At 40.1% G+C, this 13,350-nt stretch overlaps 1 protein-coding gene and 1 long non-coding RNA gene across 3 annotated transcripts in view; one reads left to right on the forward strand and one right to left on the reverse strand.

The window, feature by feature from the left end:
• Window positions 1-13,350, forward strand: part of IMMP2L (inner mitochondrial membrane peptidase subunit 2) — a 963,981-nt gene that overhangs the window by 673,944 nt on the left and 276,687 nt on the right. The window lies entirely within an intron of this gene.
• The window catches only part of LOC133246124 (uncharacterized), a 44,339-nt gene that overhangs the window by 30,485 nt on the left and 504 nt on the right, over window positions 1-13,350 (reverse strand). The window contains exon 2 of the long non-coding RNA XR_009735917.1: window positions 11,892-11,963. This is a non-coding gene — a long non-coding RNA (uncharacterized LOC133246124). The remainder of the gene's footprint in view (window positions 1-11,891; window positions 11,964-13,350) is intronic.

The raw sequence follows: 13,350 nt of genomic DNA on the forward strand, positions 1-13,350 counted from the left end.
ACTATCATTAAAATCAAGAGTATGCTTACTGCATGATGGGAATTGAAATGACTCCTAACTTTATAATGTTTCTGAACTCTAGTATTCTCATAGGACTTTCAAAAAATAATGCTTTTTTTTATTAAAACTTGCAACACCCTTAGTAATAATGTAGAGGAGGGCAAGGAGGATATGATAACAAAATTTGTATGAAAGTTTCACTTTTCACATTCTCACACTAACGAGGTATGAAAATTTCACTATGCCTTGAGTCAGCAGTATTAACATAATTTTAGTCTTTACTACCAAAAAAGGTGAAAAAATGTTATCGCTGTTTTCATTTGTATTATTATTGCTAATTAGGATATAATTTTATGTAATTATTAACCTTTAATTTCTTTTTCTAAGAGCTGTCTTTACCAGAATTGTTCATTTCACAAAGGTATTAAGTGTTTTCTTCTCAGTTTGAATATTTTATGTATGTTAGCTCCTTGTCATATTTAGATCAAACATTTCATTTGCCATTTAGTTTAATTCATTCTCATAGATAATTTAAGGACGTAAGTCTTTTTAAGTCATTTCATCTTATTTTTGACAATTATAAGTCCCAAAATAGAACTTTAGAAATTGAATTCTCTGAAATAATTTTACACATTTGTCTACTGTGAGTAGTTGGTGCAAAAATGCTAATCTATGAGTTTAACAAATACAGAGAAATGAGAGTTCACTCTAAAGTTTACAAAATGTTTCTTCAATATTTTAAAGTTTTAAAAATCTAGAAACATGGTTTTGTAGAAGAGGTGGTGGTAGTGGTAAAGAACCACCTACTAATGCAGGAGACGTAAGAGATGCAGGTTCAATCCCTGAGTCAGGAACGTCCCCTGGAGAAGGGCTCAGCAATCCACTTCAGTATTCTTGCCTGGAGAATCCCAGGTACAGGGGAACCTTGTGGGCTACAGTCCATTGAGTCACAAAGAGTCAGACATGCCTGAAGCATCTTAGCACAGCTCATAGCACATACACATGTCACACTACCGCACAAGTGCTCTCACTTCACACGCTAGCAAGGTAATGCTCAAAATCCTTCAGGCTAGGCTTCAACAGTATGTGAACTGAGAACTTTCTGATGTACAGGCTGGGTTTAGAAAAGGCAGAGGAAACAGAGATCAAATTGCTAACATCCGTTGGATCATAGTAAAAAGCAAGGGAATTCCAGAAAAAAAAAAAAAATCTACTGCTGCTTCATTGTCTACACTAAAGCCTTTAACTCTGTAGACTACAACAAATTCTGGAAAATTCTTAAAGAGATGGAAATACTATATCACTTTGCTTGCCTCCTGAGAGAACCTGAGAAACCTGTATTCAGATCAAGAAGCCACAGACCCAGACATAGAACAATGGACTAGCTCAAAATTGGGAAAGGAGTACGTCAAGGCTGTATATTGTCACCCTGCTTATTTAACTTATATGCAGAGTACATCATGAGAAACACTGGGCTGGATGAAGCACAAGCTGGAATCAAGATTGCAGGGAGAAATATCAATAAACTCAGATATGCAGATGACACCACTCTTATGACAGAAAATGAAGAAGCACTAAAGAGCCTCTTGATGAAAGTGAAAGATGAGAGTGAATAGGTTGGCTTAAAGCTCAACATTCAGAAAACTAAGATCATGGCATCTGGTCCCATTAGTTCATGGGAAATAGATGGGGAAACAGTGGCTGACTTTATTTTTGGGGCTCCAAGATCACTGTGGATGGTGATTGAAGCCATGAAATTAAGAGATGCTTACTCTTTGGAAGGAAGGTTATGACCAGCCTAGACAGCATATTAAAAAGCAGAGACTTGACTTTGCCAACAAAGGTCCTTCTAGTCAAGGCTATGGTTTTTCCAGTAGTCATGTATGGATGTGAGAGTTAGACTATAAAGAAAGCTGAGTGCCAAAGAATTGATGCTTTTGAATTGTGGTGTTGGAGAAGACCCTTGAGAGTCCCTTGGACTGCAAGGAGATCCAGCCTGTCCATCCTAAGGGAGATCAGTCCTGGGTGTTCATTGGAAGGACTGATGTTGAAGCAGAAACTCCAATACTTTGGCCACATCATGTGAAGGGCTGACTCATTTGAAGAGACCCTGATTCTGGGAAAGATTGAGGGCAGGAGGAGAAGGGGACTACAGAGGAAGAGATGGTTGGATGGCATCACCGACTCAATGGACATCAGTTTGGCTAATCTCCGGGAGTTGGTGATGGACAGGGAGGCCTGGCATGCTGCGGTTCATGGAGTTGCAAAGAGTCAGACACAACTGAATGACTGAACTGAACTGAACTGACTGGCAAAAAGCGAAGAGGAACTAAAGAGCTTCTTGATGAAGGTGAAAGAAGAGAGTGAAAAAGCTGACTTAAAATTCAGCATTCAAAAAACTAAGATCATGGCATCTGGTCCTATCATTTCATGGCAAATAGATGGGAAAAAAATAGAAAGAAAAGCTATGGCAAACCTAGACAACATATTAAAAAGCAGAGACATCACTTTGCCAATAAAAATCCTAATAGTCGAGGCTATAGTTTTTCCAGTAGTCATGTACAGATGTCAGAGTTGACCCATCAAAATGGCTGAGCACCAAAGAATTAATGCTTTCTAACTGTAGTGCTAGAGAAGTCTCTTCAGAGTCCCTTGGACAACATGGAAGTCAACATTGGAAGGACTGATGCTGAAGCTCCAGCTCCAATATTTTGGCCACCTGATGTGAAGAGCCAACTCACTGGAAAATACCCTGATTCTGGGAAAGATTGAGAGCAGGAGGAGAAGGGGGTGACAGGATGAGATGGTTGGAGGGCATCACTGACTCAGTCAACATGAATTTGAGCGAACTCTGAGAGATGGTGAAGGCCAGGGAAGCCTGACGTGTTGCAGTCCATGGGGTTGCAAAGAGTTGGACATGACTTAGTGACTGAACAACAACATACATATATCTAGGTACATTCTATAGGTAACACCGTTACCATATGGAGAATGGCAATTTTCTAATAGAATGTTTCTCAAAGAGTGCTCTCCAGATGAGAACATCAGTGTCAGGTTTTAGGAACTCACTCCCCCTTTATTTGTAATGCTTTCTGTAGGATTTCAACCTTTAGGAAGATGAAAATGACTTAAATACATTTGAGGATTCTTGGACTAAATAAGACCAAATGATTTTTGGCATATATTCTAGCTCTTAAATTCTATACTAGATAATTTTTGTAGGAAAGAAGGATTCAGTCCATACCTAACTTTTGTAGACTTATTAGCACTGGAAGAATCTTTCCCCCTCCCAGGGTGGAGGGGTGGATCCCAGTGCCCATCATTCCCTACAGCTGTTGCTTTATGCTGAGGCATCTGAGACATTGACCTTGGATGTGCTCAAAAGGGAAAAGCACAGGAGACAAGCAACGGAGAACCTTCTTTGATTGTGTCTAAAGGATGGGTTACTAGGCCTTTGTCCCCCCACCCATGCCAGATAACTGCACCTGTATCCTGATTACCTTATTTTAGCCTTGCCTATTCACCCCCCACAGAGAAGGCAATGGCACCCCACTCCAGTACTGTTGCCCGGAAAATCCCATGGATGGAGGAGCCTGGTAGGCTGCAGTCCATGGGGTCGCTAAGAGTCGGACACGACTGAGCGACTTCACTTTCACTTTCCGCTTTCATGCATTGGAGAAGGAAATGGCAACCCACTCCAGTGTTCTTGCCTGGAGAATCCCATGGACGGAGAAGCCTGGTAGGCTGCAGTCCATGGGGTCGCACAGAGTCGGACACGACTGAAGCAACTTAGCAGCAGCAGCATTCACCCCCCACACTTCCACCGGGATGATTTTATTAAAATATTAGTCTTGTGAAGAGCCAACTCATTTTTGGAAAAGACCCTGATGCTGGGAAAGATTGAAAGGAGGAGGAGAAGGGGATGACAGAAGATGAGATGGTTGGATGGCATCACTGACTCAATGGACATGAGTTTGAGCAAACTCCGGGAGATGGTGAAGGACAGGGAAGCCAGGCGGGGTGCAGTCCATGGCGTTGCAAAGAGTCAGACACAACTTAGCAACAGAACAACAAAGTCTTGCTATGACTCCCACACTCAGGAGCACAGCTTGACTGCCGCCTCATGACCTGATGATCTGTTAGTGTCTCTCCAGCTGCATTCTCTCCAGTATGTTCTAACCACCCTGGTAGTTTGAGGTTTCTTGGCAATTAGACACCTTTTCACAGACCATTGCCTTTGCAGAAAGCACCCTGCCTTTGGTCTTGTTCCCTTTGTTTTATTTTTGTCTGGGTAACTTCTACTCCACTTCTAGGAATTCATCTGGAGGTGGACTTGCACTTGAGTGGAAAGGAGTGTGTCCAAGGCATCATTGTTTATAACAGCAAAGGACTATAGCCTTCCACATGCACATCAGTAGAGTTAAGGTTGTGATGGTACAGTCATGAAATGAAACACTCTGGAACAGTTAAGAGGAAGAGGATGGCTCTATAAGCATACACACACACACACACACACACACACACACACACACACACACACACACACTGTGTGCTAAAGCTGTACTATTCCAAACTTTTAAAAATTGCAATACTTCTCTTCATATGCTCACATAATCTCCTGTGCTCAGCAGACCCTTCTCCATCCTCGATCCATTTAATGAAATCCTGTACCCTTTTTCTGACAGAAATGACTGTCCTCTTCTTTCTTGCCATAGTACTTTATTGATCCGACATGTGTAAAATTCATCTAATTGTATTACAGCCATTTGAACATGTTTCTTTCTGCCTGTGAACTCCCTGAAGTCAAGGGCAACATGTCATTCCTGGAGCCCAGCATCTAGCAGAGTCCAGTCTTAAGAAATCGAGTGCCTTAAGACACATTCTCAATAAGGATTTGTCATACGTAATGACTACAGAAGGCTCTGTGCAATATTTATAAAACTTCAGTCCTGCATCTTGCTCTGTGAAATGATTCTATTTATTCTGGAAATTTTTCAGCTCAGTCCAATTAGCATCAATCCCAACCCTTTATCTTTAAAAATGCAAGCTCTCTAAATTGCTGAACATTAGTTTTTCATGTTGCTGAAGGTTAAGGAAAGCAAATGGTGAGGAACATGAATCCCAGCCATCTGTTTTCCTTTACTCTCTCCAGCAGCATCAGTGCCGCAGGGGCCTGTCCCTGCCTAGCAAGGGGTATGAGGATGTGCCTGTTCATTATTGAAAAGGCTTACACAGGCCCTGTGTCAGTCATCTTATGCTGACTTACCCAGTGATAACAAAACTACCTCCAAATCTCAACAGTTTATTGTAATAGAAGTTTTTTTTTTTTTTCTCACTCGGTTTGCCATTGGCTGTGTGAAGCCCTGATCCATATTTCCTTCCCTTAGGGACACAGGCTGACAGGGTATTTAGAGTCACAGGGGAGATGGAAAAGAAAGCATGGTGCAACCATAGGATGGACCTGAAGGTTTCTGTTAGGAAGAGGCACATATCATTTCCACCCACGTGTCATTAGCCAAAATGAGTCACAGGGCCACGCCTGTTCTTAGCAGGGCTGTGTATACAGCCATTCCTCGGGAGTGGGCAACATATATTCTTCCCCATAACAGACTCTACTAAAGCCACCTTTAGAGTTCTCTTGTAAATGAATTCTCTTTGCTCTGATCAGTGTGCCTATTCGACACACATGAATTGAATATGCATCACAAATAGAGCATAATAGCAGGGTCTACAGTTAAGTCAGGTGGCTCAGATGGTAAAGAATCTGCCTGCCGGTGCAGGAGACGCAGATTCGATCCCTGGATCAGGAAAATCCCTTGGAGGAGGAAATGGCAACCCACTCAGGTATTTTTGCCTGGGAAATCCTGTGGACAGAGGAGCCTGGAGGGCTACAGTCCACGGAGTCGCAGAGAGTCAGACACAACTGAGCGATTGAACACAAGGTTAAGTCAGACTCTTTTTAAGCATCTTTTAGAAGGGCCTGACAATACTTGTGATGCTTCCCTAGACTGCGGTCAGGTCCATATGTTGCGTAAGAGCACTTGAAGGAAAGAAAGCTGATAGTGTGAAACTGTAGGCATTTGCTACTGATAGCTGAACAGATTTTTGTATAATTATTATTTTTTAATCTCACATGTTAAGGTGTACTGCTCAAAGGTTCATCATGTCTATTTGTCCTTTAATTCTGCTCATTTTAGAAATTTATGTTATACACACACCTATATAATTATTTCATAAACACGTGCATGTGTAGTGATAAAGTGATAACAATTCAAAATAGCTGGTGTCACCTTATTAGTCAGACTTCTTGGGTATTGGATGTGTAGAGTCATACAATATACATTGCAGAAATTTTGCCAAATCCAATAAATATTCCATTTCATAGTATGTTTTATCTCCTGCTTATTTATTTAATTTTCTCTGTTGTTTTGTGTAGCTCTCATTTCATTTTTGAAGAAAGAGATCTACTGTGGGCCTTGCATTTTCTGGCTTGCAAATTACTCTCTCAGTGAATACAGCCTACTCACTGAATACATGGTGCTTATACCCTAAGCTGTCAGTGTTTTTCTCGTGGTAGATGATTACACATCCATTGCTTTTTAAATATATATTCAAGAGGATCATATTTTAGGAAAGGATTAAGTAGTTCAAAGGAGAAAAATCATTATTCTGTTTCCAAAGCATACACAGCTGTTAAACTTTAATTAAACACGTTTGTAGGAGAGGGGACTGGAGACCAAGTTCATAAAACCAGACAGATATGCTTTGTAAATGAAGAAGAAAACTAATTAAGCCAAGCATGGCAGCTTAATATTAATTTTTAGAACACCACCAATGTATTTGTTGTAAATCTTGAAACTGCTGTTGCATATTTCCTAATGAGTTATTCTACAATTTCAGTGCAGCATTTGGATGTCAAGGCTTCCCAGTCAGTTGGAAAATTATAAGCTCTTCCCACATTATGTTAATATTTATTGCAAGAAACCTAACTCTTGAATGAAATGTAATTCATCAATGAAAATAAATGGTGGATTTATACTTCGGAAATAGAATTTGTCATGTGAGCCACAAAAATAATCCGGAGCAAGCCATCGGTTTTTTAAAAAAAATATTTGATCACCAACAGATTCTGTGCCCCCAAGCAAGACTAATACAGCAGTAGTGGTGTTTTTTTAACTTATTCTTAAGTCTTTTTACCAAGACATGATTTTTTTTAAAACTATTAAAGGGTAGCTGTACCATTTTAACAGAAGATTTGAACTCAACAGTTCACTCAGAAATCTGTGGAGGAGGAGGAACAACAGCAACAAAAAACCCTAATGAATTAGAATGTGTTGACAACTCTGTTGGACGCTAAGAAACCTGCAGATGCATTCAATTATTGAATTGAGTTTATGATTTTCCTTTGTGTTCTGTTATGCATAGACTTTATGAAGGAACACTTTAAGATATAGATTTTACCTTCTCAATGAAAAAGGCATACAGGAGAAACTTTTCAAAGCGTAGAGGTGTTTAAATTAAGCCCACTGGGAAGGAATGCAGTAAGTAAAATCAGATTGGGATTTATTTCAGTTATTTACAAGTTGAAACCCATTGTTTCTCATTGAACACTAAGTGTCCTATTTTATTCTCTAAATAGAAGTATGACCAATAAATTAAGTTTTAACTGTATACTTAAATGCATTAATGTAATCATAAGAATTTCACACCATTACTTAATCATAACTGAAAAGATTTCTTTTGTTCGTGTTGAGCAAAAGGATTAGAGGCACTGTTCATTCAGAAAACCACCAAAGAATAAGAAGATATTTGAGACCATCTATAGTTTTTCCAGAGAGTCACAATAGCTGCAAATAAATGAAGATTTAAAAACAAACTACACTGAGCAACATACATTGTGTGGTATGTTGTCTTGTGGTGCTTCAGTTTGATATGGTATTATCCACAATACTGTCATCAGTAGAATCTCTGAAGGTGGGATGTTTCTCCCAGTAGGTTTCTTGATAAAATGAAATATTTAACTTGTGTTGAAGATGTGACATGTGCAAACCACTCTTCTGAGAGATGCAGTCAACCTAAAAAGATCCTGTTACTCTAGGTTCTGATTTCCATTTTAAAGACAGTATTATCACTGTACTGAATGAAACTCTCCTTAATAGCGGTTTCCTCTGTCATGCCAGATGAATGGAAACAGTGATGATTGGTCCCCTGAGTATTTTTTTTTCATATCTGCTTCCTTCATGAGGCACACTGTCAGCATATTATGTGGTCATGATTAAAACCCCACTTATAGGCATGTTAGTCAGAAAGACTTATGTTCTTCTGTCTTTTCCCTGAGTCATCTAGTAGTCTAAATTCTATCTTGTGGTTTTTCTTTCTCTTTCAGGACACCAGAAACATTTCCTGATAGTTGAGTTCCTCCAGGTTTCTATAGGCCACCTGCTGAGTGGGTCAATGCAGCTAAAGATGTTGTCATCTTTGTGCGTGTACATGTATGCTCAGTCAAGTCTGACCCTTTTTCTACCCTATGGCCTTTAGCCTGCCAGACTAAAGTCTGCCCATGGAATTTTCCAGGCAAGAATACTGGAGTGGGTTGCTATTTCCTTCTCCACGGGATCTTCCTGATCCCGGAACTGAACCTGCATCTCTTGTGTCTCTTGCATTGGCAGGCAGATTGTCATCTTTGCTTAATAAATTACTAAAATAGAGTGATATACATTTGCATAACTGGACCAAAGAATTTCTGAGACCAAGTTCAGTTCACTCATGTCATAGATGAGGAAATGGAGACTTGAAAATTTTGTGACTTTCCCATGTTTATGTAGCTATTAGTTAAAGAATTAATGTAGTTAGGTCATTCAACACCCTAACCCTTAGTCTAGCTGGATCGGATCATACTCATTGCAAATCTTAAACTTCACCACAGTTGTCATTTGATCTGTTGGGCTGATGAGCAGTTGAATCTCTGAAAACCCTTGTGTTTCTGTTATACTGTAGTTATGTGAATTTTTTCTTTGGCTGGGCTCTGCCAGATCTCAGTTGCAGCACATGGGATTTAGTTCCCTGACCAGGGATTGAAACTGGACCCTGTGCATTGGGAGTGCAGAGCCTTAGCTACTGGACTGCCAGGGAAGTCTCTGTTCTTTCTAATGAATAAGCACCAAGTGTGCATATGTAAAATCTTATTTTTCTCTTTGCCTATATTATTACACAATATTTATGTATTTATAACATTTTTGATGATTACCCCACTGTGATATTTATGAAGTTAGATTGCCTTTACTTCCAAATAATACTATGGGCCAATGGTGTGTTTATGTTGTAGTTTTACTATTTTGTCCTATTGAGTTTATAATGTTAAGTTCTGTTTCACCTTTCAACAGAATTCATCAGAGGATTACCCTCTGTCTGGTGTCAGTGTCAAAACTCTCAATGGCCTCTTCTGTGTAAAATCTCTTTTGTTGCACTTAGCTTTTGAGATGACAGCTTTCCTGACAGCCCACTATATCGTTCTCAGTTGATGCAATGAGTATAGTGAAATGCCCACACTTTATTTAAAGTCAATCACTGAGATATACTTTAATGACTATTTATCTGGCTATTTACTGTGGGCATGCTTTTCGAGGGGGAGATAGACTTGTCTCCCCTTATGTGGGAATGGAGAAGTCGTACATTTCTAGAGCTGAGAGTTCAAGGAGGGGAGGTTTACTCACACTTCATAGTGTTATGAACATTACTTTCTGGGTAACCCAGGAAATCATGAGGCCTTCAGGGACCCTAAGCCAGCCTTTGTCCCACAGCAGAAGGATCCCCAGTACATTATAGTTTGACCCCTCTGTACTTGTACTAGGTTTATGATTTTGGAACCAACTAACTCCAGTTTCTGCAGTTTTGCATTAGATCAGTGGTTTTTAAAACCTGTCCAAGCACAAAAGTTCTAGGGACACGTTTTAGAACCAAGATTCCTAGAAGTCATTTCAGATCAACTGAATTGGAAACACTCAGGAATAGAGTCCAAGAATCTGTAATTCTTAAGAACTTACTTACCTGGGACACTTAAAAAAAAAAAAATGCTGGATTCTATGTCAAAGCATTTAGATCCAAATTGATAGAGGTGATGCCCCAGGATCCAGCATTTTAAAAACTTCCCAGGGGATTCTCACATGTACCCAGGCCAGGGTGGGGAAAAAAAAAAAAAAAAACAAAACCCTCTAAGCTTTCTTCCTTCTCTAAGCATTTCTTTTGCTTAGAGGATCTAGCAGTATAAGCTTTGCTCTTCGGGAGCAAATAAAAGAATCCCTGTCATTTGTATGTTCCTGAGTGAAGTGGTTTGGTTAACCTCCGTGCCAGTTGCAAGATCTGTATCATCGGAAGCTTAAATTTAGTGGTATATTTAGACTTCCTGATAGCTTTAAGGAAAGTGATTCATATATAAAATCATCTAACATTTAGGTCTCCATTCTGCTGTATCACTCTCTGCTACCTCATCTTCTAGTGGGAACTGAGTATTGCATTTTAAAGATATTTTTCATCTTAGGTGACCATTAGAAAAACAAATAATTTTTTTCAACCAGAATTCTATCAGCATTTACTTTATTCAAATGTGTAAGTCATAATTAGTGTGTGTGTGTGTATATGTGTATATATATATATATATATATATATATATATGAATTCGTTTTAGAGGGGCTATTTGGATTTCCTGTTGTTTCATTTAAAGTAAGGAGTTTATTCTATGCATCTTTTCAGTAAAATACATATATCCTGTCATATTTTTTTCTCAGTCAGTCTGGCTCAAAAAAGTGTTGTCATAGAGCACTTATTCTCTGTCCCTTGACCAAGTTGCTTTTTTGATGAAATGTCTACCTATCCAACCAGACTGAATTTCTCCGCCATGAGGCATTTTGGATCCATTGCTTAATGTGGTACCCTACCTGCTAGCACCTATGAATAGTCTATAAAGGTGTGTTGAACCATGTGTTGATAACCCAAACTGCATTTTGAGAGAGTAGATCCTGTTGCATTGTTTTGCCATTGACCTAACAGATGAAAACATGGACATTGGGAGATGAGAAGCCAGGACGAGTTGAACTGATACCATTCAAGGAGATAGGTGTGGAGCAGGCTTTCAAGGGAGACCACAGGAGCAGGAAAAGGAACAGGAAATGGTGGGGGTGGGGGATGGTGAGATAAAGAAGACCATTCAGATGGCAGGAGGCTACTCCCTAAGGTTCCCAAGTTTTTCAATAGAGCTTTTTAAAATTCAGATGCTTGGTGTTTGTGGATTTCTTATAGAAACCAGCCAGGGCTTTGTATGCATCCTTGTTGGTAAAACTGACACTTAGACAACAATCACTGAAGGAGGAGCCAGAGGCCCAGTTATTCTGAGAGCATCAAAGTTCTTTCCTGTCGAGACATGGGCCAAAGTATAAAATGGCTTTGTACTGGGCTTCCCTGGTGACTCAGTGGTAAAGACTCTTCCTGCCAAAACATGAGTTCGATCCCTGGTCCAGGAAGATCCCACATGCCTCAGAGGAACTAAGCCCGTGTGCCACAACGATTGTCTGTGCTCTAGGGCTGGGTAGCTGCAATTGCTGAGCCCAAATCCTGCAACTGCTGAAGCCTGAATGCCTAGAGCCCGTGCTCCATGACAAGAGAAGCCACCGCAATGAGAAGCCCACACACTGCAACTAAAGAGTAGCCCCCACCCTGCCCCCTGCAACTCGAGAAAGCCCACATAGCAACTAAACCCCAGCACAGCCAAAAGTAAAATAAAAAATAAATATGAATTTGTACATCCACAAATGAGAGACTGGTGATAGGAGCAAAACTGACTTTGCAAAGTGTAAGGAGTCTGAAAGTGAACCTTTTCTTCCCACTCCCATTCTTACCTTCAGTTGTATGTGGCTGAACCAAATGATACTGCCATTTTGTAGGTAAGATGGTCCGGTATGAGCAGTTGTCTGAAATCAGGGTTAGAATGAATAGCATCAATCAGCAGAGACTCTTGCCATTAAATCTCAGGGCTATAACTCACTCCTGGAATTTAGGGTACTCTGAAACTGTCCTCAGATATGTAAACTCAGCTGCACTCCTCTGCTGTATGAGTCTCTTCACCCCATCCTGCAGACTGGGTGCATGTGAGCACAGGGGCCCACTCAGCTCAATACTGCTATTCAGACTGGATATGCCATTATCAATATGTCATTACTTTCTGTCTTTTCCTTTTCTATTTGTTTTTATCATTAATTAGGAACAGAAATCTTAGGAGGGAGAATCTGTACTTTCTCTTTATTGAAAAAGAGCCTCTGGAGCCAGGGCCGACCTTACATCTAGTCAAAGCCCAAGGGCCTACCCCATAGAGAAAGATTTGAGGGAAGACTGAAAATATCTCCTGAACCAATAATCATAGAGCCTGGAATTTTAGCATCAAAGATGAAAAGCATAGAGCAAGACTGAAAGCTTTTTAAAAATCTTCAAGATCCTGTGTTAAAAGGGCACATTCTTTTTACAAAAGCATCATATAATTTCTCCCTTCTGATATCACAAGAAGGCTTAATTCTGTGAATTCTTCCCTTTGTGTCTACCGCTGTCAAAGAAAAGTACCTGGGAGTAGAGAGAGAAATAGGTGGGGTGAGGGGTGGCTTTAAATGAGGTGGAAATTATGCAAAGACAAGCCTCGTGGACCTAACTCTACCTTCTCTTGGGTCATCTGCCTGGGGTGCGTCTAGCTATTTCATCTCTGCTCCGCACGGTGTGGGCCAGAGAACCCAGTGTTTGATCAGGGCCTCGTCACCCGCCTCCGGTCTGCGGGTATCTGGCTGTGCCGTTCAAGTGCACTGCAGCTCTGTCTCCTCCACCCCGCCCTCCCTCCAAGTCTGTTTCTTTAGGGAGCACACCATGAAAACGAGGGAGCAGCACTTTCAAGTGTGTTGAATACATAACTGTACGTGATAAAGTTAATAGAGCTGTCGTTTCCACACACTTCTTATTTGTGATTATGTTTCAAGTAAGCACAGTAACAGCAATCTTAAAAACCCCGTGGCAAAAGTGGAGAGTTAGAGCTCTTCCCTGATGTAATATTGTGAAATAACATTTTTGCAGATTCCCCTTATTACCAAGGGCATGTGTCGTAATACATCATTTTAGAAAATGCTGTTACATTCTCCAGAAAGGCAACATGAAATTTTTTACACTATTTCAATTATCTCTTTCATCCTCACATTATAATTCTGAGGTTAAATTCCCATAGGGAGGACCACAGTACTCAAAAATGTGTATAAGAAAAATGTAGGTGACATATCCTCCCTTTTTTGCTACAGTAGACATACCAAATATTTTCTCTACTAT

This window comes from Bos javanicus, chromosome 4 (assembly GCF_032452875.1).
Source record: "Bos javanicus breed banteng chromosome 4, ARS-OSU_banteng_1.0, whole genome shotgun sequence".
NCBI lineage: Eukaryota > Metazoa > Chordata > Mammalia > Artiodactyla > Bovidae > Bos > Bos javanicus.